Source organism: Ambystoma mexicanum, chromosome 7q (genome assembly GCF_040938575.1).
Source record: "Ambystoma mexicanum isolate Mex_15411 chromosome 7q, UKY_AmexF1_1, whole genome shotgun sequence".
NCBI classification, from domain to species: Eukaryota; Metazoa; Chordata; class Amphibia; order Caudata; family Ambystomatidae; genus Ambystoma; species Ambystoma mexicanum.
Genome location: NC_090941.1, coordinates 204319665 through 204339346, shown reverse-complemented (window position 1 = coordinate 204339346; position 19682 = coordinate 204319665).

Sequence of the window (19682 nt, the reverse complement as noted above, 5' to 3'; positions counted from 1 at the left end):
TCTCCCTGCTGTTGCCCCCCACCACCCTCTCATTCCCTGTGTCTCTCTCCTGTTACCGCCCACCCCACTCTCATGCCCTGTGTCTCCCTCGTGTTGCCCCCACCCCCCTTTCATGCCCCATGTCTCTCTGCTGTTGCCCCCCACACCCGGTCATGCCCCGTGTCTTCTTGCTGTTGGCCCCCACTCCCTGCTCATGCCCCGTGTCTCTCTCCTGTTACCCCCACCCCCCTCTCATGCCCTGTGTCTCTCTCCTGTTACCCCACCCCCCTCTCATGCCCCGTGTCTCTCTCCTGTTGCCCCCACCCCCGGTCATGCCCCGTGTCTCCCTGCTGTTGCCCCCCAACCCCCGCTCATGCCCCATGTCTCTCTCCTGTTACCCCCCACCCCTGCTCATGCCCCGTGTCTCCCTAGTGTTCCCCAAACCCCCCGCTCATGCCCAGTGTCTCCTGACTGTTGCCCCCACGCCCTGCTCATGCCCCGTGTCTCCCTCATGTTGCCCCCCACCCCCCGCTCATGCCCCGTGTCTCCCTCATGTTGCCCCCCACCCCCCTGTCATGACCCGTGTCGCTCTCCTGTTATTCCCCACCTCCCGCTCATGCCCATTGTCTCCCTGCTGTTGTCCCCAACCCCCCCACTCATGCCCCGTGTCTCTCTCCTGTTGCCCCCCGCTCATGCCCGTGTCTCCCTGCTGTTGCCCCCACCCCCTGCTCACGCCCCGTGTCTCTCTCATGTTGCCCCCACCTCCCGCTCACACCCCGTGTCGCTCTCCTGTTACCCCCCACCCTCCGCTCATGCCCTGTGTCTCTCTCCTGTTGCCCCCACCCCTTTCTCATGCCCCGTGTCTCTCTGTCCTGTTAGCCACATCCCCCTCTCATGCTCCGTGTCTCCCTTCTGTTGCCCCCCACTCCCCGGTCATGCCCGTGTCTCCCTGCTGTTGCCCCCCAACCCCCACTCAAGCCCCCTGTCTCTCTCCTGTTACCCCCACCCGCCGCTCATGCCCCGTGTCTCCCTGCTGTTGTCCCCCACCCCCCGCTCATGCCCCGTGTCTCCCTGCTGTTGCCCCCCACCACCCGCTCATGCACCGTGTCTCTCTCATGTTACCCCACCCCTGCTCATGCCTCGTGTCTCCCCTGTTCCCCCCACCCCCGCTCATTCCCCATGTTTCCCTGCTGTTGCCCCCTGCTCATGCCCCGTGTCTCTCTCCTGTTACCCCCACCCCTCTTATGCCCCGAGTCTCCCTCCTGTTGCCCCCCACCCCCTGCTCATGCCCCGTGTCTCTCTCCTGTTACCCCCACCCCTGATTTTGCCTCGTGTCTCCCTGCTGTTGCCCCTTAACCCCCGCTCATGCCCCGTGTCTCTCCCCTGTTACCCCCCACTCATGCCCTGTGTCTCTCTGCTGTTGCCCCCCACCCCTGGTCATGCCCCGTGTCTCCCTGCTGTTGCGCCCCACCCCCGATCATGCCCCATGTCTCCCTGCTGTTGCCCCGCACCACCCGCTCATGTCCCGTGTCTATCTCCTGTTACCCCATCCCCTCTCATGCCCCGTGTCTCCCTGCTGTTGCCCCCACCACCCTCTCATTCCCTGTGTCGCTCTCCTGTTACCGCCCACCCCACTCTCATGCCCTGTGTCTCCCTCGTGTTGCCCCCACCCCCCTTTCATGCCCCATGTCTCTCTGCTGTTGCCCCCCACACCCGGTCATGCCCTGTGTCTTCTTGCTGTTGGCCCCCACTCCCTGCTCATGCCCCGTGTCTCTCTCCTGTTACCCCCACCCCCCTCTCATGCCCTGTGTCTCTCTCCTGTTACCCCACCCCCCTCTCATGCCCCGTGTCTCTCTCCTGTTGCCCCCACCCCCGGTCATGCCCCGTGTCTCCCTGCTGTTGCCCCCCAACCCCTGCTCATGCCCCGTGTCTCTCTCCTGTTACCCCCCACCCCTGCTCATGCCCCGTGTCTCCCTAGTGTTCCCCACACCCCCCGCTCATGCCCAGTTTCTCCTGACTGTTGCCCCCACGCCCTGCTCATGCCCCGTGTCTCCCTCATGTTGCCCCCCACCCCCCGCTCATGCCCCGTGTCTCCCTCATGTTGCCCCCCACCCCCCTGTCATGACCCGTGTCGCTCTCCTGTTATTCCCCACCTCCCGCTCATGCCCATTGTCTCCCTGCTGTTGTCCCCAACCCCCCCACTCATGCCCCGTGTCTCTCTCCTGTTGCCCCCCGCTCATGCCCCGTGTCTCCCTGCTGTTGCCCCCACCCCCTGCTCACGCCCCGTGTCTCTCTCATGTTGCCCCCACCTCCCGCTCACACCCCGTGTCGCTCTCCTGTTACCCCCCACCCTCCGCTCATGCCCTGTGTCTCTCTCCTGTTGCCCCCACCCCTTTCTCATGCCCCGTGTCTCTCTGTCCTGTTAGCCACATCCCCCTCTCATGCTCCGTGTCTCCCTTCTGTTGCCCCCCACTCCCCGGTCATGCCCGTGTCTCCCTGCTGTTGCCCCCCAACCCCCACTCAAGCCCCCTGTCTCTCTCCTGTTACCCCACCCGCCGCTCATGCCCCGTGTCTCCCTGCTGTTGTCCCCCACCCCCCGCTCATGCCCCGTGTCTCCCTGCTGTTGCCCCCCACCACCCGCTCATGCACTGTGTCTCTCTCATGTTACCCCACCCCCCTCTCATGCCCCGTGTCTCCCTCGTGTTCCCCAAACCCCCCGCTCATGCTCCGTGTCTCCCGACTGTTGCCCCCCATCCTCCGCTCATGCCCCGTGTCTCCCTCATGTTGTCCCCCACCCCCTGGTCATGACCCGTGTCTACCTCCTGTTACCTCCCACCCCCCGCTCATGCCCCGTATCACTCTCCTGTTATTCCCCAGCCCCGCTCATGCCTATTGTCTCCCTGCGGTTGTCCCCCACCCCCGCTCATGCCCCGTGTCTCTCTAACGTTGCCCCCCCGCTCATGCCCCATGTCTCCCTGCTGTTGCCCCCACCCCCTGCTCATGCCTCGTGTCTCTCTCATGTTGCCCCCACCTCCCGCTCACACCCCGTGTCGCTCTCCTGTTACCCCCCACCCTCCGCTCATGCCCTGTGTCTCTCTCCTGTTGCCCCCACCCCTTTCTCATGCCCCGTGTCTCTCTGTCCTGTTAGCCACATCCCCCTCTCATGCTCCGTGTCTCCCTTCTGTTGCCCCCCACTCCCCGGTCATGCCCGTGTCTCCCTGCTGTTGCCCCCCAACCCCCACTCAAGCCCCCTGTCTCTCTCCTGTTACCCCACCCGCCGCTCATGCCCCGTGTCTCCCTGCTGTTGTCCCCCACCCCCCGCTCATGCCCCGTGTCTCCCTGCTGTTGCCCCCCACCACCCGCTCATGCACTGTGTCTCTCTCATGTTACCCCACCCCCCTCTCATGCCCCGTGTCTCCCTCGTGTTCCCCAAACCCCCCGCTCATGCTCCGTGTCTCCCGACTGTTGCCCCCCATCCTCCGCTCATGCCCCGTGTCTCCCTCATGTTGTCCCCCACCCCCTGGTCATGACCCGTGTCTACCTCCTGTTACCTCCCACCCCCCGCTCATGCCCCGTATCACTCTCCTGTTATTCCCCAGCCCCGCTCATGCCTATTGTCTCCCTGCGGTTGTCCCCCACCCCCGCTCATGCCCCGTGTCTCTCTAACGTTGCCCCCCCGCTCATGCCCCATGTCTCCCTGCTGTTGCCCTCACCCCCTGCTCATGCCTCGTGTCTCTCTCATGTTGCCCCCACCTCCCTCTCACACCCCGTGTCTCTCTCCTGATACCCCCCCACACTCCGCTCATGCCCCGTGTCTTTCTCCTGTTGCCCCCACCCCCGCTCATGCCCCATGTCTTTCTCCTGTTACCCACATCCCCCTCTCATGCCCCCTGTCTCCCTACTGTTGCCCCCCACCCCCCGGTCATGCCCTGTGTCTCCCTGCTGTTGCCCCCAACCCCCGCTCATGCCCCCTGTCTCTCTCCTGTTACCCCCCACCCGCCGCTCATGCCCCGTGTCTCGCTGCTGTTGTCCCCCACCCCCCGCTCATGCCCCGTGTCTCCCTGCTGTTGCCCCCCACCACCCGCTCATGCACCGTGTCTCTCTCATGTTACCCGCACCCCCCTCTCATGCCCTGTGTCTCTCTCCTGTTACCCCCACCCCCCTTTCATGCCCCGTATCTCTCTCCTGTTGCCGCCACCCCCCGGTCATGCCCCGTGTCTCCCTGCTGTAGCCCCCCAAGCCCTGCTCATGCCCGTGTCTCCCTCCTTTTACCCCCGACCCCCCGGTCATGCCCTGTGTCTCTCTACTGTTGCCCCCCACCCCCAGTCATGCCCTGTGTCTCCCTGCTGTTGCCCCCCACCCCCGCTCATGCCCTGTGTCTCTCTCCTGTTCCCCCCATCCCTGCTCATGCCTCGTGTCTCCCCTGAATCCCCCCCCCCCACTCATGCCCCGTGTCTCTCTCCTGTTACCCCCACCCCCTGGTTTTGCCCCGTGTCTCCCTGCTGTTGCCCCTCTCCCCACACTCATGCCCTGTGTCTCTCTGCTGTTGCCCCCCAACCGCCTGGTCATGCCCTTTGTCTCCCTGCTGTTGCCCCCACTCATGCCCTGTGTCTCTCTCGTGTTCCCCCCACCCCCCGGTCATGCACCGTGTCTCCCTGCTGTTGCACCCCACCCCCGCTCATGCCCCATGTCTCCCTGCTATTGCCCCCCACCCCACGCTCATGCTCTGTGTCTCTCTCTCCTGTTGCCCCCACCCCCCGCTCATGCCCAGTGTCTCTCTCTTCTTCCCCCCACACCCCGCTTATGCCTCATTTCTCTTTCTCTCCTATACCCCCACGCTCCACTCATGCCCTGTCTCCCTGCTGTTGCCCCCCACCCACCACTCATGTCCCGTGTCTCCCTGATGTTGCCACCCCACCCCCGCTCATGCTCCGTGTCTCCCTGCTGTTGCCCCCAACCCCCGCTCATGCCCTGTCTCTCTCTCCTGTTACCCACCACCCCTGGTCATGCCCCGTGTCTCCTTGCTGTTGCCCCATCCCCCGCTCATGCCTCATGTCTCTCTCCTGTTACCCCCCCACCCCCCACTCATGCCTCGTGTCTCTCTCCTGTTGCCCCCCCACCCCCCGTCATGCCCCGTGTCTCCCTGCTGTTGCCCCGCGCCCCCCGCTCATGTCCCGTGTCTCCCTCATGTTACCCCCACCCCCGTTCATGCCCTGTGTCTCCCTGCTGTTGCCCCCCACCTCCCGCTCATGCCCAGTGTCTCTCTCCTGTTCCCCCCACCCCTGCTCATGCCTTGTGTCTCCCCTGTTCCCCCCACCCCCGCTCATTCCCCGTGTCTCCCTGCTGTTGCCCCCCACTCATGCCCCGTGTCTCTCTCCTGTTACCCCCACCCCTCTTATGCCCCGAGTCTCCCTCCTGTTGCCCCCCCTGCTCATGCCCCATGTCTCTCTCCTGTTACCCCCCACCCCCTGGTTTTGCCCTGTGTCTCCCTGCTGTTGCCCCTCTCCCCCGCTCATGCCCCATGTCTCTCCCTGTTACCCCCCACCCCCCACTCATGCCCTGTGTCTCTCTGCTGTTGCCCCCCCACTGCCTGGTCATGCCCTGTGTCTCCCTGCTGTTGCCCCCACTCATGCCCCGTGTCTCTCTCGTGTTCCGCCCCACCCCCCGGTCATGCACCGTGTCTCCCTGCTGTTGCACCCCACCCCCGCTCATGCTCTGTGTCTCTCTCTCCTGTTGCTCCCCACCCACCACTCATGTCCCGTGTCTCCCTGCTGTTGCCCCCCTCCGCTCATGCCCCGTGTCTCCCTGCTGTTGCCCCCCAACCCCCACTCATGCCCTGTGTCTCTCTCCTGTTACTCTCCCACCCCCTCTCATGCCCTGTGTCTCTCTCTTGTTACCCCCACCCCCTCTCATGCCCTGTGTCTCTCCTGTTGCCCCCCACCTCCCGGTCATGCCTCGTGTCTCCCTGCTGGTGCCCCCATCCCCGCTCATGCCCCGTGTCTCTCTCCTGTAACCCCCATCCCCGCTCATGCCCCATGTCTCCCTGCTGTTGCCCCCCAACCCCCGGTCATGCTCTGTGTCTCCCTGCTGTTGCCCTCCACACCCGCTCATGCCCAGTGTCTCCCTGCTGTTGCCCCCCACCCCCCACTCATGCACCGTGTCTCTCTCCTGTTACCCCCCACCCCCCTCTCATGTCCCATGTCTCCCTTGTGTTCCCCCCACCCCCCGCTCATGCACCTTGTCTCCCTGCTGTTGCCCCCACCCCCTCTCATGCCCCGTGTCTCTTTCCTGTTGCCCCCCACCGCCGGTCATGCCTCGTGTCTCCCTGCTGTTGCCCCCCAACCCCCGCTCATGCCCCGTCTCCCCCTCCTGTTACCTCCCACCCCCCAGTCATGCCCCGTGTCTCGCTCTTGTTTCCCCCAACTTCCGGTCATGCCCTGTGTCTCCCTGCTGTTGCCCCCCACCCCCCGCTCATTCCCTGTGTCTCTCTCCTGTTCCCCCTACCCCCCGGTCATGCCCTGTGTCTCCCTGCTGTTGCCCCCCACCCCCCGGTAATGCCCTGTGTCTCCCTGCTGTTGCCCCCCACCCACCGCTCATGCCCTGTGTCTATCTCCTGTTCCCCCTACCCCCCGGTTATGCCCCGTGTCTCCCTGCTGTTGCCCCTCACCCCCCGCTCATGCCCGTGTCTCCCTGCCATTGCCCCCACCCCCCGCTCATTCCTCATGTCTCTCTCCTGTTACCCCCGACCCCCCGCTCATGCCCAGTGTCTCTCTCCTGTTACCCCCCACCCCCATCTCATGCCCTGTGTCTCCCTGCTGTTGCCCCCCACCCTCCACTCATGTCCCGTGTCTCCCTGCTGTTGCCCCATCCCCCGCTCATGCCCCTTGTCTCTCTCCTGTTAACCTCCCACCCCCTCTAATGCCCTGTGTCTCTCTCCTGTTACCCCCTACCCCCCTCTCATGCCCCGTGTGTCTCTCCTGTTGCCCCCCACCCCGATCATGCCCCGTGTCTCCCTGCTGTTGCCCCCCACCCCCGCTCATGCCCCGTGTCTCTCCCCTGTTACCCCCACCCCCGCTCCTGCCCTGTGTCTCTCTGCTGTTGCCCCCACCCCCAGTATGCCCCGTGTCTCCCTGCTGTTGCCCCCCACCCCCGCTCATGCTCCGTGTCTCCCTGCTGTTGCCCCCACCCCCCGCTCAAGCCCTGTGTCTCTCTCCTGTTACCCCCACCCTCATGCCCTGTGTCTTCCTCATGTTCCCCCCACCCCCTGCTCATGCCCCGTGTCTCCCTGCTGTTGCCCCCCACCCTCTCTCTTGCCCCGTGTCTCTCTCCTGTTGCCCCCCACCCCCGGTCATGCCCGTGTCTCCCTGCTGTTTCCCCACACCCCCCGCTCATGCCCCATGTCTCCCTCCTGTTACCCCCAACCCCGTTCATGCCCCGTGTCTCCCTGCTGTTTCCCCACACCCCCGCTCATGCCCCGTGTCTCCCTCCTGTTACCCCCACCCCCGTTCATGCCCTGTGTCTCCCTGCTGTTGCCCCCCACTGCCCGCACATGCCCAGTGTCTCTCTCCTGTTCCCCCCACCCCTGCTCATGCCTTGTGTCTCCCCTGTTCCCCCCCACCCCCCGCTCATTCCCTGTGTTTCCCTGCTGTTGCCCCCACCCCCACTCATGCCCTGTGCATCTCTCCTGTTACCCACCACCCCTGGTCATGCCCCGTGTCTCTTTGCTGTTGCCCCCACCCCCCGCTCATGCCTCGTGTCTCTCTCCTGTTACCCCCTACCCCCCTCTCATGTCCCATGTCTCTCTCCTGTTGCTCCCCCACCCCCCGGTCTTGCACCGTGTCTCCCTGCTGTTGCCCCGCACCCCCCGCTCATGCCCCGTGTCTCCCTCCTGTTACCCCCACCCCCGTTCATGCCCTGTGTCTCCCTGCTGTTGCCCCCCACGGCCCGCTCATGCCCAGTGTCTCTCTGCTGTTCCCCCCACCCCTGCTCATGCCTCGTGTCTCCCCTGTTCCCCCACCCCCGCTCATTCCCCATGTCTCCCTGCTGTTGCCCCCCGCTCATGCCCCGTGTCTCTCTCCTGTTACCCCCCACCCCCTGGTTTTGCCCCGTGTCTCCCTGCTGTTGCCCCTCTCCCCCGCTCATGCCCCATGTCTCTCCCTGTTACCCCCCACCCCCCACTCATGCCCTGTGTCTCTCTGCTGTTGCCCCCCCACTGCCTGGTCATGCCCTGTGTCTCCCTGCTGTTGCCCCCACTCATGCCCCGTGTCTCTCTCGTGTTCCGCCCCACCCCCCGGTCATGCACCGTGTCTCCCTGCTGTTGCACCCCACCCCCGCTCATGCTCTGTGTCTCTCTCTCATGTTGCTTCCCACCCACCACTCATGTCCCGTGTCTCCCTGCTGTTGCCCCCCTCCGCTCATGCCCCGTGTCTCCCTGCTGTTGCCCCCCACCCCCCACTCATGCCCTGTGTCTCTCTCCTGTTACTCTCCCACCCCCTCTCATGCCCTGTGTCTCTCTCTTGTTACCCCCACCCCCCTCTCATGCCCTGTGTCTCTCCTGTTGCCCCCCACCTCCCGGTCATGCCCCGTGTCTCCCTGCTGTTGCCCCATCCCCGCTCATGCCCCGTGTCTCTCTCCTGTTACCCCCATCCCCGCTCATGCCCCATGTCTCCCTGCTGTTGCCCCCCAACCCCCGGTCATGCTCTGTGTCTCCCTGCTGTTGCCCTCCACACCCGCTCATGCCCAGTGTCTCCCTGCTGTTGCCCCCCACCCCCCACTCATGCACCGTGTCTCTCTCCTGTTACCCCCCACCCCCCTCTCATGTCCCATGTCTCCCTTGTGTTCCCCCCACCCCCCCCTCATGTTGTCCCCCACCCCCTGGTCATGACCCGTGTCTACCTCCTGTTACCTCCCACCCCCCGCTCATGCCCCGTATCACTCTCCTGTTATTCCCCAGCCCCGCTCATGCCTATTGTCTCCCTGCGGTTGTCCCCCACCCCCGCTCATGCCCCGTGTCTCTCTAACGTTGCCCCCCCGCTCATGCCCCATGTCTCCCTGCTGTTGCCCCCACCCCCTGCTCATGCCTCGTGTCTCTCTCATGTTGCCCACCTCCCTCTCACACCCCGTGTCTCTCTCCTGATACCCCCCACACTCCGCTCATGCCCCGTGTCTTTCTCCTGTTGCCCCCACCCCCGCTCATGCCCCATGTCTTTCTCCTGTTACCCACATCCCCCTCTCATGCCCCCTGTCTCCCTACTGTTGCCCCCCACCCCCCGGTCATGCCCTGTGTCTCCCTGCTGTTGCCCCCAACCCCCGCTCATGCCCCCTGTCTCTCTCCTGTTACCCCCCACCCGCCGCTCATGCCCCGTGTCTCCCTGCTGTTGTCCCCCACCCCCCGCTCATGCCCCCGTGTCTCCCTGCTGTTGCCCCCCACCACCCGCTCATGCACCGTGTCTCTCTCATGTTACCCGCACCCCCCTCTCATGCCCTGTGTCTCTCTCCTGTTACCCCCACCCCCCTTTCATGCCCCGTATCTCTCTCCTGTTGCCGCCACCCCCCGGTCATGCCCCGTGTCTCCCTGCTGTAGCCCCCCAAGCCCTGCTCATGCCCGTGTCTCCCTCCTTTTACCCCCGACCCCCCGGTCATGCCCTGTGTCTCTCTACTGTTGCCCCCCACCCCCAGTCATGCCCTGTGTCTCCCTGCTGTTGCCCCCCACCCCCGCTCATGCCCTGTGTCTCTCTCCTGTTCCCCCCATCCCTGCTCATGCCTCGTGTCTCCCCTGAATCCCCCCCCCCGCTCATTCCCCGTGTCTCCCTGCTGTTGCCCCCCCACTCATGCCCCGTGTCTCTCTCCTGTTACCCGCACCCCCTGGTTTTGCCCCGTGTCTCCCTGCTGTTGCCCCTCTCCCCACACTCATGCCCTGTGTCTCTCTGCTGTTGCCCCCCAACCGCCTGGTCATGCCCTTTGTCTCCCTGCTGTTGCCCCCACTCATGCCCTGTGTCTCTCTCGTGTTCCCCCCACCCCCCGGTCATGCACCGTGTCTCCCTGCTGTTGCACCCCACCCCCGCTCATGCCCCATGTCTCCCTGCTATTGCCCCCCACCCCACGCTCATGCTCTGTGTCTCTCTCTCCTGTTGCCCCCACCCCCCGCTCATGCCCAGTGTCTCTCTCTTCTTCCCCCCACACCCCGCTTATGCCTCATTTCTCTTTCTCTCCTATACCCCCACGCTCCACTCATGCCCTGTCTCCCTGCTGTTGCCCCCCACCCACCACTCATGTCCCGTGTCTCCCTGATGTTGCCACCCCACCCCCGCTCATGCTCCGTGTCTCCCTGCTGTTGCCCCCAACCCCCGCTCATGCCCTGTCTCTCTCTCCTGTTACCCACCACCCCTGGTCATGCCCCGTGTCTCCTTGCTGTTGCCCCATCCCCCGCTCATGCCTCATGTCTCTCTCCTGTTACCCCCCCACCCCCCACTCATGCCTCGTGTCTCTCTCCTGTTGCCCCCCACCCCCCGTCATGCCCCGTGTCTCCCTGCTGTTGCCCCGCGCCCCCCGCTCATGTCCCGTGTCTCCCTCATGTTACCCCCACCCCCGTTCATGCCCTGTGTCTCCCTGCTGTTGCCCCCCACCGCCCGCTCATGCCCAGTGTCTCTCTCCTGTTCCCCCCACCCCTGCTCATGCCTTGTGTCTCCCCTGTTCCCCCCACCCCCGCTCATTCCCCGTGTCTCCCTGCTGTTGCCCCCCACTCATGCCCCGTGTCTCTCTCCTGTTACCCCCACCCCTCTTATGCCCCGAGTCTCCCTCCTGTTGCCCCCCCTGCTCATGCCCCATGTCTCTCTCCTGTTACCCCCCACCCCCTGGTTTTGCCCTGTGTCTCCCTGCTGTTGCCCCTCTCCCCCGCTCATGCCCCATGTCTCTCCCTGTTACCCCCCACCCCCCACTCATGCCCTGTGTCTCTCTGCTGTTGCCCCCCCACTGCCTGGTCATGCCCTGTGTCTCCCTGCTGTTGCCCCCACTCATGCCCCGTGTCTCTCTCGTGTTCCGCCCCACCCCCCGGTCATGCACCGTGTCTCCCTGCTGTTGCACCCCACCCCCGCTCATGCTCTGTGTCTCTCTCTCCTGTTGCTCCCCACCCACCACTCATGTCCCGTGTCTCCCTGCTGTTGCCCCCCTCCGCTCATGCCCCGTGTCTCCCTGCTGTTGCCCCCCAACCCCCACTCATGCCCTGTGTCTCTCTCCTGTTACTCTCCCACCCCCTCTCATGCCCTGTGTCTCTCTCTTGTTACCCCCACCCCCTCTCATGCCCTGTGTCTCTCCTGTTGCCCCCCACCTCCCGGTCATGCCTCGTGTCTCCCTGCTGGTGCCCCCATCCCCGCTCATGCCCCGTGTCTCTCTCCTGTAACCCCCATCCCCGCTCATGCCCCATGTCTCCCTGCTGTTGCCCCCCAACCCCCGGTCATGCTCTGTGTCTCCCTGCTGTTGCCCTCCACACCCGCTCATGCCCAGTGTCTCCCTGCTGTTGCCCCCCACCCCCCACTCATGCACCGTGTCTCTCTCCTGTTACCCCCCACCCCCCTCTCATGTCCCATGTCTCCCTTGTGTTCCCCCCACCCCCCGCTCATGCACCTTGTCTCCCTGCTGTTGCCCCCACCCCCTCTCATGCCCCGTGTCTCTTTCCTGTTGCCCCCCACCGCCGGTCATGCCTCGTGTCTCCCTGCTGTTGCCCCCCAACCCCCGCTCATGCCCCGTCTCCCCCTCCTGTTACCTCCCACCCCCCAGTCATGCCCCGTGTCTCGCTCTTGTTTCCCCCAACTTCCGGTCATGCCCTGTGTCTCCCTGCTGTTGCCCCCCACCCCCCGCTCATGCCCTGTGTCTCTCTCCTGTTCCCCCTACCCCCCGGTCATGCCCTGTGTCTCCCTGCTGTTGCCCCCCACCCCCCGGTAATGCCCTGTGTCTCCCTGCTGTTGCCCCCCACCCACCGCTCATGCCCTGTGTCTATCTCCTGTTCCCCCTACCCCCCGGTTATGCCCCGTGTCTCCCTGCTGTTGCCCCTCACCCCCCGCTCATGCCCGTGTCTCCCTGCCATTGCCCCCACCCCCCGCTCATTCCTCATGTCTCTCTCCTGTTACCCCCCACCCCCCGCTCATGCCCAGTGTCTCTCTCCTGTTACCCCCCACCCCCATCTCATGCCCTGTGTCTCCCTGCTGTTGCCCCCCACCCTCCACTCATGTCCCGTGTCTCCCTGCTGTTGCCCCATCCCCCGCTCATGCCCCTTGTCTCTCTCCTGTTAACCTCCCACCCCCCTCTAATGCCCTGTGTCTCTCTCCTGTTACCCCCTACCCCCCTCTCATGCCCCGTGTGTCTCTCCTGTTGCCCCCCACCCCGATCATGCCCCGTGTCTCCCTGCTGTTGCCCCCCACCCCCGCTCATGCCCCGTGTCTCTCCCCTGTTACCCCCACCCCCGCTCCTGCCCTGTGTCTCTCTGCTGTTGCCCCCACCCCCAGTATGCCCCGTGTCTCCCTGCTGTTGCCCCCCACCCCCGCTCATGCTCCGTGTCTCCCTGCTGTTGCCCCCACCCCCCGCTCAAGCCCTGTGTCTCTCTCCTGTTACCCCCACCCTCATGCCCTGTGTCTTCCTCATGTTCCCCCCACCCCCTGCTCATGCCCCGTGTCTCCCTGCTGTTGCCCCCCACCCTCTCTCTTGCCCCGTGTCTCTCTCCTGTTGCCCCCCACCCCCGCTCACACCCCGTGTTGCTCTCCTGTTACCCCCCACCCTCCGCTCATGCCTTGTGTCTCTCTCCTGTTGCCCCCACCCCTTTCTCATGCCCCGTGTCTCTCTGTCCTGTTAGCCACATCCCCCTCTCATGCTCCGTGTCTCCCTTCTGTTGCCCCCCACTCCCCGGTCATGCCCGTGTCTCCCTGCTGTTGCCCCCCAACCCCCACTCAAGCCCCCTGTCTCTCTCCTGTTACCCCCACCCGCCGCTCATGCCCCGTGTCTCCCTGCTGTTGTCCCCCACCCCCCGCTCATGCCCCGTGTCTCCCTGCTGTTGCCCCCCACCACCCGCTCATGCACCGTGTCTCTCTCATGTTACCCCACCCCCCTCTCATGCCCCGTGTCTCCCTCGTGTTCCCCAAACCCCCCGCTCATGCTCCGTGTCTCCCGACTGTTGCCCCCCATCCTCCGCTCATGCCCCGTGTCTCCCTCATGTTGTCCCCCACCCCCTGGTCATGACCCGTGTCTACCTCCTGTTACCTCCCACCCCCCGCTCATGCCCCGTGTCACTCTCCTGTTATTCCCCAGCCCCGCTCATGCCTATTGTCTCCCTGCGGTTGTCCCCCACCCCCGCTCATGCCCCGTGTCTCTCTAATGTTGCCCCCCCGCTCATGCCCCATGTCTCCCTGCTGTTGCCCCCACCCCCTGGTCATGCCTCGTGTCTCTCTCATGTTGCCCCCACCTCCCTCTCACACCCCGTGTCTCTCTCCTGATACCCCCCCACACTCCGCTCATGCCCCGTGTCTCTCTCCTGTTGCCCCCACCCCCGCTCATGCCCCATGTCTTTCTCCTGTTACCCACATCCCCCTCTCATGCCCCCTGTCTCCCTACTGTTGCCCCCCACCCCCCGGTCATGCCCTGTGTCTCCCTGCTGTTGCCCCCAACCCCCGCTCATGCCCCCTGTCTCTCTCCTGTTACCCCCCACCCGCCGCTCATGCCCCGTGTCTCCCTGCTGTTGTCCCCCACCCCCCGGTAATGCCCTGTGTCTCCCTGCTGTTGCCCCCCACCCACCGCTCATGCCCTGTGTCTATCTCCTGTTCCCCCTACCCCCCGGTTATGCCCCGTGTCTCCCTGCTGTTGCCCCTCACCCCCCGCTCATGCCCGTGTCTCCCTGCCATTGCCCCCACCCCCCGCTCATTCCTCATGTCTCTCTCCTGTTACCCCCCCACCCCCCGCTCATGCCCAGTGTCTCTCTCCTGTTACCCCCCACCCCCATCTCATGCCCTGTGTCTCCCTGCTGTTGCCCCCCACCCTCCACTCATGTCCCGTGTCTCCCTGCTGTTGCCCCATCCCCCGCTCATGCCCCTTGTCTCTCTCCTGTTAACCTCCCACCCCCTCTAATGCCCTGTGTCTCTCTCCTGTTACCCCCTACCCCCTCTCATGCCCCGTGTGTCTCTCCTGTTGCCCCCCACCCCGATCATGCCCCGTGTCTCCCTGCTGTTGCCCCCACCCCCGCTCATGCCCCGTGTCTCTCCCCTGTTACCCCCCACTCATGCCCTGTGTCTCTCTGCTGTTGCCCCCCACCCCTGGTCATGCCCCGTGTCTCCCTGCTGTTGCGCCCCACCCCCCGATCATGCCCCATGTCTCCCTGCTGTTGCCCCCCACCACCCGCTCATGTCCCGTGTCTATCTCCTGTTACCCCATCCCCTCTCATGCCCCGTGTCTCCCTGCTGTTGCCCCCACCACCCTCTCATTCCCTGTGTCTCTCTCCTGTTACCGCCCACCCCACTCTCATGCCCTGTGTCTCCCTCGTTTTGCCCCCACCCCTCTTTCATGCCCCATGTCTCTCTGCTGTTGCCCCCCACACCCGGTCATGCCCCGTGTCTTCTTGCTGTTGGCCCCCACTCCCTGCTCATGCCCCGTGTCTCTCTCCTGTTACCCCCACCCCCCTCTCATGCCCTGTGTCTCTCTCCTGTTACCCCACCCCCCTCTCATGCCCCGTGTCTCTCTCCTGTTGCCCCCACCCCCGGTCATGCCCCGTGTCTCCCTGCTGTTGCCCCCCAACCCCCGCTCATGCCCCGTGTCTCTCTCCTGTTACCCCCCACCCCTGCTCATGCCCCGTGTCTCCCTAGTGTTCCCCACACCCCCCGCTCATGCCCAGTTTCTCCTGACTGTTGCCCCCACGCCCTGCTCATGCCCCGTGTCTCCCTCATGTTGCCCTCCACCCCCCGCTCATGCCCCGTGTCTCCCTCATGTTGCCCCCCACCCCCCTGTCATGACCCGTGTCGCTCTCCTGTTATTCCCCACCTCCCGCTCATGCCCATTGTCTCCCTGCTGTTGTCCCCAACCCCCCCACTCATGCCCCGTGTCTCTCTCCTGTTGCCCCCCGCTCATGCGCCGTGTCTCCCTGCTGTTGCCCCCACCCCCTGCTCACGCCCCGTGTCTCTCTCATGTTGCCCCCACCTCCCGCTCACACCCCGTGTCGCTCTCCTGTTACCCCCCACCCTCCGCTCATGCCCTGTGTCTCTCTCCTGTTGCCCCCACCCCTTTCTCATGCCCCGTGTCTCTCTGTCCTGTTAGCCACATCCCCCTCTCATGCTCCGTGTCTCCCTTCTGTTGCCCCCCACTCCCCGGTCATGCCCGTGTCTCCCTGCTGTTGCCCCCCAACCCCCACTCAAGCCCCCTGTCTCTCTCCTGTTACCCCCACCCGCCGCTCATGCCCCGTGTCTCCCTGCTGTTGTCCCCCACCCCCCGCTCATGCCCTGTGTCTCCCTGCTGTTGCCCCCCACCACCCGCTCATGCACCGTGTCTCTCTCATGTTACCCCACCCCCCTCTCATGCCCCGTGTCTCCCTCGTGTTCCCCAAACCCCCGCTCATGCTCCGTGTCTCCCGACTGTTGCCCCCCATCCTCCGCTCATGCCCCGTGTCTCCCTCATGTTGTCCCCCACCCCCTGGTCATGACCCGTGTCTACCTCCTGTTACCTCCCACCCCCCGCTCATGCCCCGTGTCACTCTCCTGTTATTCCCCAGCCCCGCTCATGCCTATTGTCTCCCTGCGGTTGTCCCCCACCCCCGCTCATGCCCCGTGTCTCTCTAACGTTGCCCCCCCGCTCATGCCCCATGTCTCCCTGCTGTTGCCCCCACCCCCTGGTCATGCCTCGTGTCTCTCTCATGTTGCCCCCACCTCCCTCTCACACCCCGTGTCTCTCTCCTGATACCCCCCCACACTCCGCTCATGCCCCGTGTCTCTCTCCTGTTGCCCCCACCCCCGCTCATGCCCCATGTCTTTCTCCTGTTACCCACACCCCCCTCTCATGCCCCCTGTCTCCCTACTGTTGCCCCCCACCCCCCGGTCATGCCCTGTGTCTCCCTGCTGTTGCCCCCAACCCCCGCTCATGCCCCCTGTCTCTCTCCTGTTACCCCCCACCCGCCGCTCATGCCCCGTGTCTCCCTGCTGTTGTCCCCCACCCCCCGCTCATGCCCCGTGTCTCCCTGCTGTTGCCCCCCACCACCCGCTCATGCACCGTGTCTCTCTCATGTTACCCGCACCCCCCTCTCATGCCCTGTGTCTCTCTCCTGTTACCCCCACCCCCCTTTCATGCCCCGTATCTCTCTCCTGTTGCCGCCACCCCCCGGTCATGCCCCGTGTCTCCCTGCTGTAGCCCCCCAAGCCCTGCTCATGCCCGTGTCTCCCTCCTTTTACCCCGACCCCCCGGTCATGCCCTGTGTCTCTCTCCTGTTGCCCCCCACCCCCAGTCATGCCCTGTGTCTCCCTGCTGTTGCCCCCCACCCCCGCTCATGCCCTGTGTCTCTCTCCTGTTCCCCCATCCCTGCTCATGCCTCGTGTCTCCCCTGAATCCCCCCCCGCTCATTCCCCGTGTCTCCCTGCTGTTGACCCCCCACTCATGCCCCGTGTCTCTCTCCTGTTACCCCCACCCCCTGGTTTTGCCCCGTGTCTCCCTGCTGTTGCCCCTCTCCCCACACTCATGCCCTGTGTCTCTCTGCTGTTGCCCCCCAACCGCCTGGTCATGCCCTGTGTCTCCCTGCTGTTGCCCCCACTCATGCCCTGTGTCTCTCTCGTGTTCCCCCCACCCCCCGGTCATGCACCGTGTCTCCCTGCTGTTGCACCCCACCCCCACTCATGCCCCATGTCTCCCTGCTATTGCCCCCCACCCCACGCTCATGCTCTGTGTCTCTCTCTCCTGTTGCCCCCACCCCCCGCTCATGCCCCGTGTCTCTCTCTTCTTCCCCCCACACCCCGCTTATGCCTCATTTCTCTTTCTCTCCTATACCCCCATGCTCCACTCATGCCCTGTCTCCCTGCTGTTGCCCCCCACCCACCACTCATGTCCCGTGTCTCCCTGCTGTTGCCACCCCACCCCCGCTCATGCTCCGTGTCTCCCTGCTGTTGCCCCCAACCCCCACTCATGCCCTGTGTCTCTCTCCTGTTGCCCCCCACCCCCGTTCATGCCGTGTCTCCCTGCTGTTGCCCCCCACCGCCTCCACATGCCCAGTGTCTCTCTCCTGTTCCCCCCACCCCTGCTCATGCCTCGTGTCTCCCCTGTTTCCCCCCACCCTCCGCTCATTCCCTGTGTCTCCCTGCTGTTGCCCCCCACCCGAGCTCATGCCCTGTCTCTCTCTCCTGTTACCCACCACCCCTGGTCATGCATGCCCCGTGTCTCCTTGCTGTTGCCCCATCCCCCGCTCATGCCTCATGTCTCTCTCCTGTTACCCCCCCACCCCCCACTCATGCCTCGTGTCTCTCTCCTGTTGCCCCCCCACCCCCCGTCATGCCCCGTGTCTCCCTGCTGTTGCCCCGCGCCCCCCGCTCATGTCCCGTGTCTCCCTCCTGTTACCCCCACCCCCGTTCATGCCCTGTGTCTCCCTGCTGTTGCCCCCCACCGCCCGCTCATGCCCAGTGTCTCTCTCCTGTTCCCCCCACCCCTGCTCATGCCTTGTGTCTCCCCTGTTCCCCCCACCCCCGCTCATTCCCCATGTCTCCCTGCTGTTGCCCCCCACTCATGCCCCGTGTCTCTCTCCTGTTACCCCCACCCCTCTTATGCCCCGAGTCTCCCTCCTGTTGCCCCCCCTCTTCATGCCCCATGTCTCTCTCCTGTTACCCCCCACCCCCTGGTTTTGCCCCGTGTCTCCCTGCTGTTGCCCCTCTCCCCCGCTCATGCCCCATGTCTCTCCCTGTTACCCCCCACCCCCCACTCATGCCCTGTGTCTCTCTGCTGTTGCCCCCCCACTGCCTGGTCATGCCCTGTGTCTCCCTGCTGTTGCCCCCACTCATGCCCCGTGTCTCTCTCGTGTTCCGCCCCACCCCCCGGTCATGCACCGTGTCTCCCTGCTGTTGCACCCCACCCCCGCTCATGCTCTGTGTCTCTCTCTCCTGTTGCTCCCCACCCACCACTCATGTCCCGTGTCTCCCTGCTGTTGCCCCCCTCCGCTCATGCCCCGTGTCTCCCTGCTGTTGCCCCCCACCCCCCACTCATGCCCTGTGTCTCTCTCCTGTTACTCTCCCACCCCCTCTCATGCCCTGTGTCTCTCTCTTGTTACCCCCACCCCCTCTCATGCCCTGTGTCTCTCCTGTTGCCCCCCACCTCCCGGTCATGCCCCGTGTCTCCCTGCTGTTGCCCCCATCCCCGCTCATGCCCCGTGTCTCTCTCCTGTTACCCCCATCCCCGCTCATGCCCCATGTCTCCCTGCTGTTGCCCCCCAACCCCCGGTCATGCTCTGTGTCTCCCTGCTGTTGCCCTCCACACCCGCTCATGCCCAGTGTCTCCCTGCTGTTGCCCCCCACCCCCCACTCATGCACCGTGTCTCTCTCCTGTTACCCCCCACCCCCCTCTCATGTCCCATGTCTCCCTTGTGTTCCCCCCACCCCCCGCTCATGCACCTTGTCTCCCTGCTGTTGCCCCCACCCCCTCTCATGCCCCGTGTCTCTTTCCTGTTGCCCCCCACCGCCGGTCATGCCTCGTGTCTCCCTGCTGTTGCCCCCCAACCCCCGCTCATGCCCCGTCTCCCCCTCCTGTTACCTCCCACCCCCCAGTCATGCCCCGTGTCTCGCTCTTGTTTCCCCCAACTTCCGGTCATGCCCTGTGTCTCCCTGCTGTTGCCCCCCACCCCCCGCTCATGCCCTGTGTCTCTCTCCTGTTCCCCCTACCCCGCGGTCATGCCCTGTGTCTCCCTGCTGTTGCCCCCCACCCCCCGGTAATGCCCTGTGTCTCCCTGCTGTTGCCCCCCACCCACCGCTCATGCCCTGTGTCTATCTCCTGTTCCCCCTACCCCCCGGTTATGCCCCGTGTCTCCCTGCTGTTGCCCCTCACCCCCCGCTCATGCCCGTGTCTCCCTGCCATTGCCCCCACCCCCCGCTCATTCCTCATGTCTCTCTCCTGTTACCCCCCACCCCCCGCTCATGCCCAGTGTCTCTCTCCTGTTACCCCCCACCCCCATCTCATGCCCTGTGTCTCCCTGCTGTTGCCCCCCACCCTCCACTCATGTCCCGTGTCTCCCTGCTGTTGCCCCATCCCCCGCTCATGCCCCTTGTCTCTCTCCTGTTACCCCCTACCCCCCTCTCATGCCCCGTGTGTCTCTCCTGTTGCCCCCCACCCCGATCATGCCCCGTGTCTCCCTGCTGTTGCCCCCCACCCCCGCTCATGCCCCGTGTCTCTCCCCTGTTACCCCCACCCCCGCTCCTGCACTGCGTCTCTCTGCTGTTGCCCCCACCCCCAGTATGCCCCGTGTCTCCCTGCTGTTGCCCCCACCCCCGCTCATGCTCCGTGTCTCCCTGCTGTTGCCCCCACCCCCCGCTCAAGCCTTGTGTCTCTCTCCTGTTACCCCCACCCTCATGCCCTGTGTCTCCCTCATGTTCCCCCCACCCCCTGCTCATGCCCCGTGTCTCCCTGCTGTTGCCCCCCACTCTCTCTCTTGCCCCGTGTCTCTCTCCTGTTGCCCCCCACCCCCGGTCATGCCCGTGTCTCCCTGCTGTTTC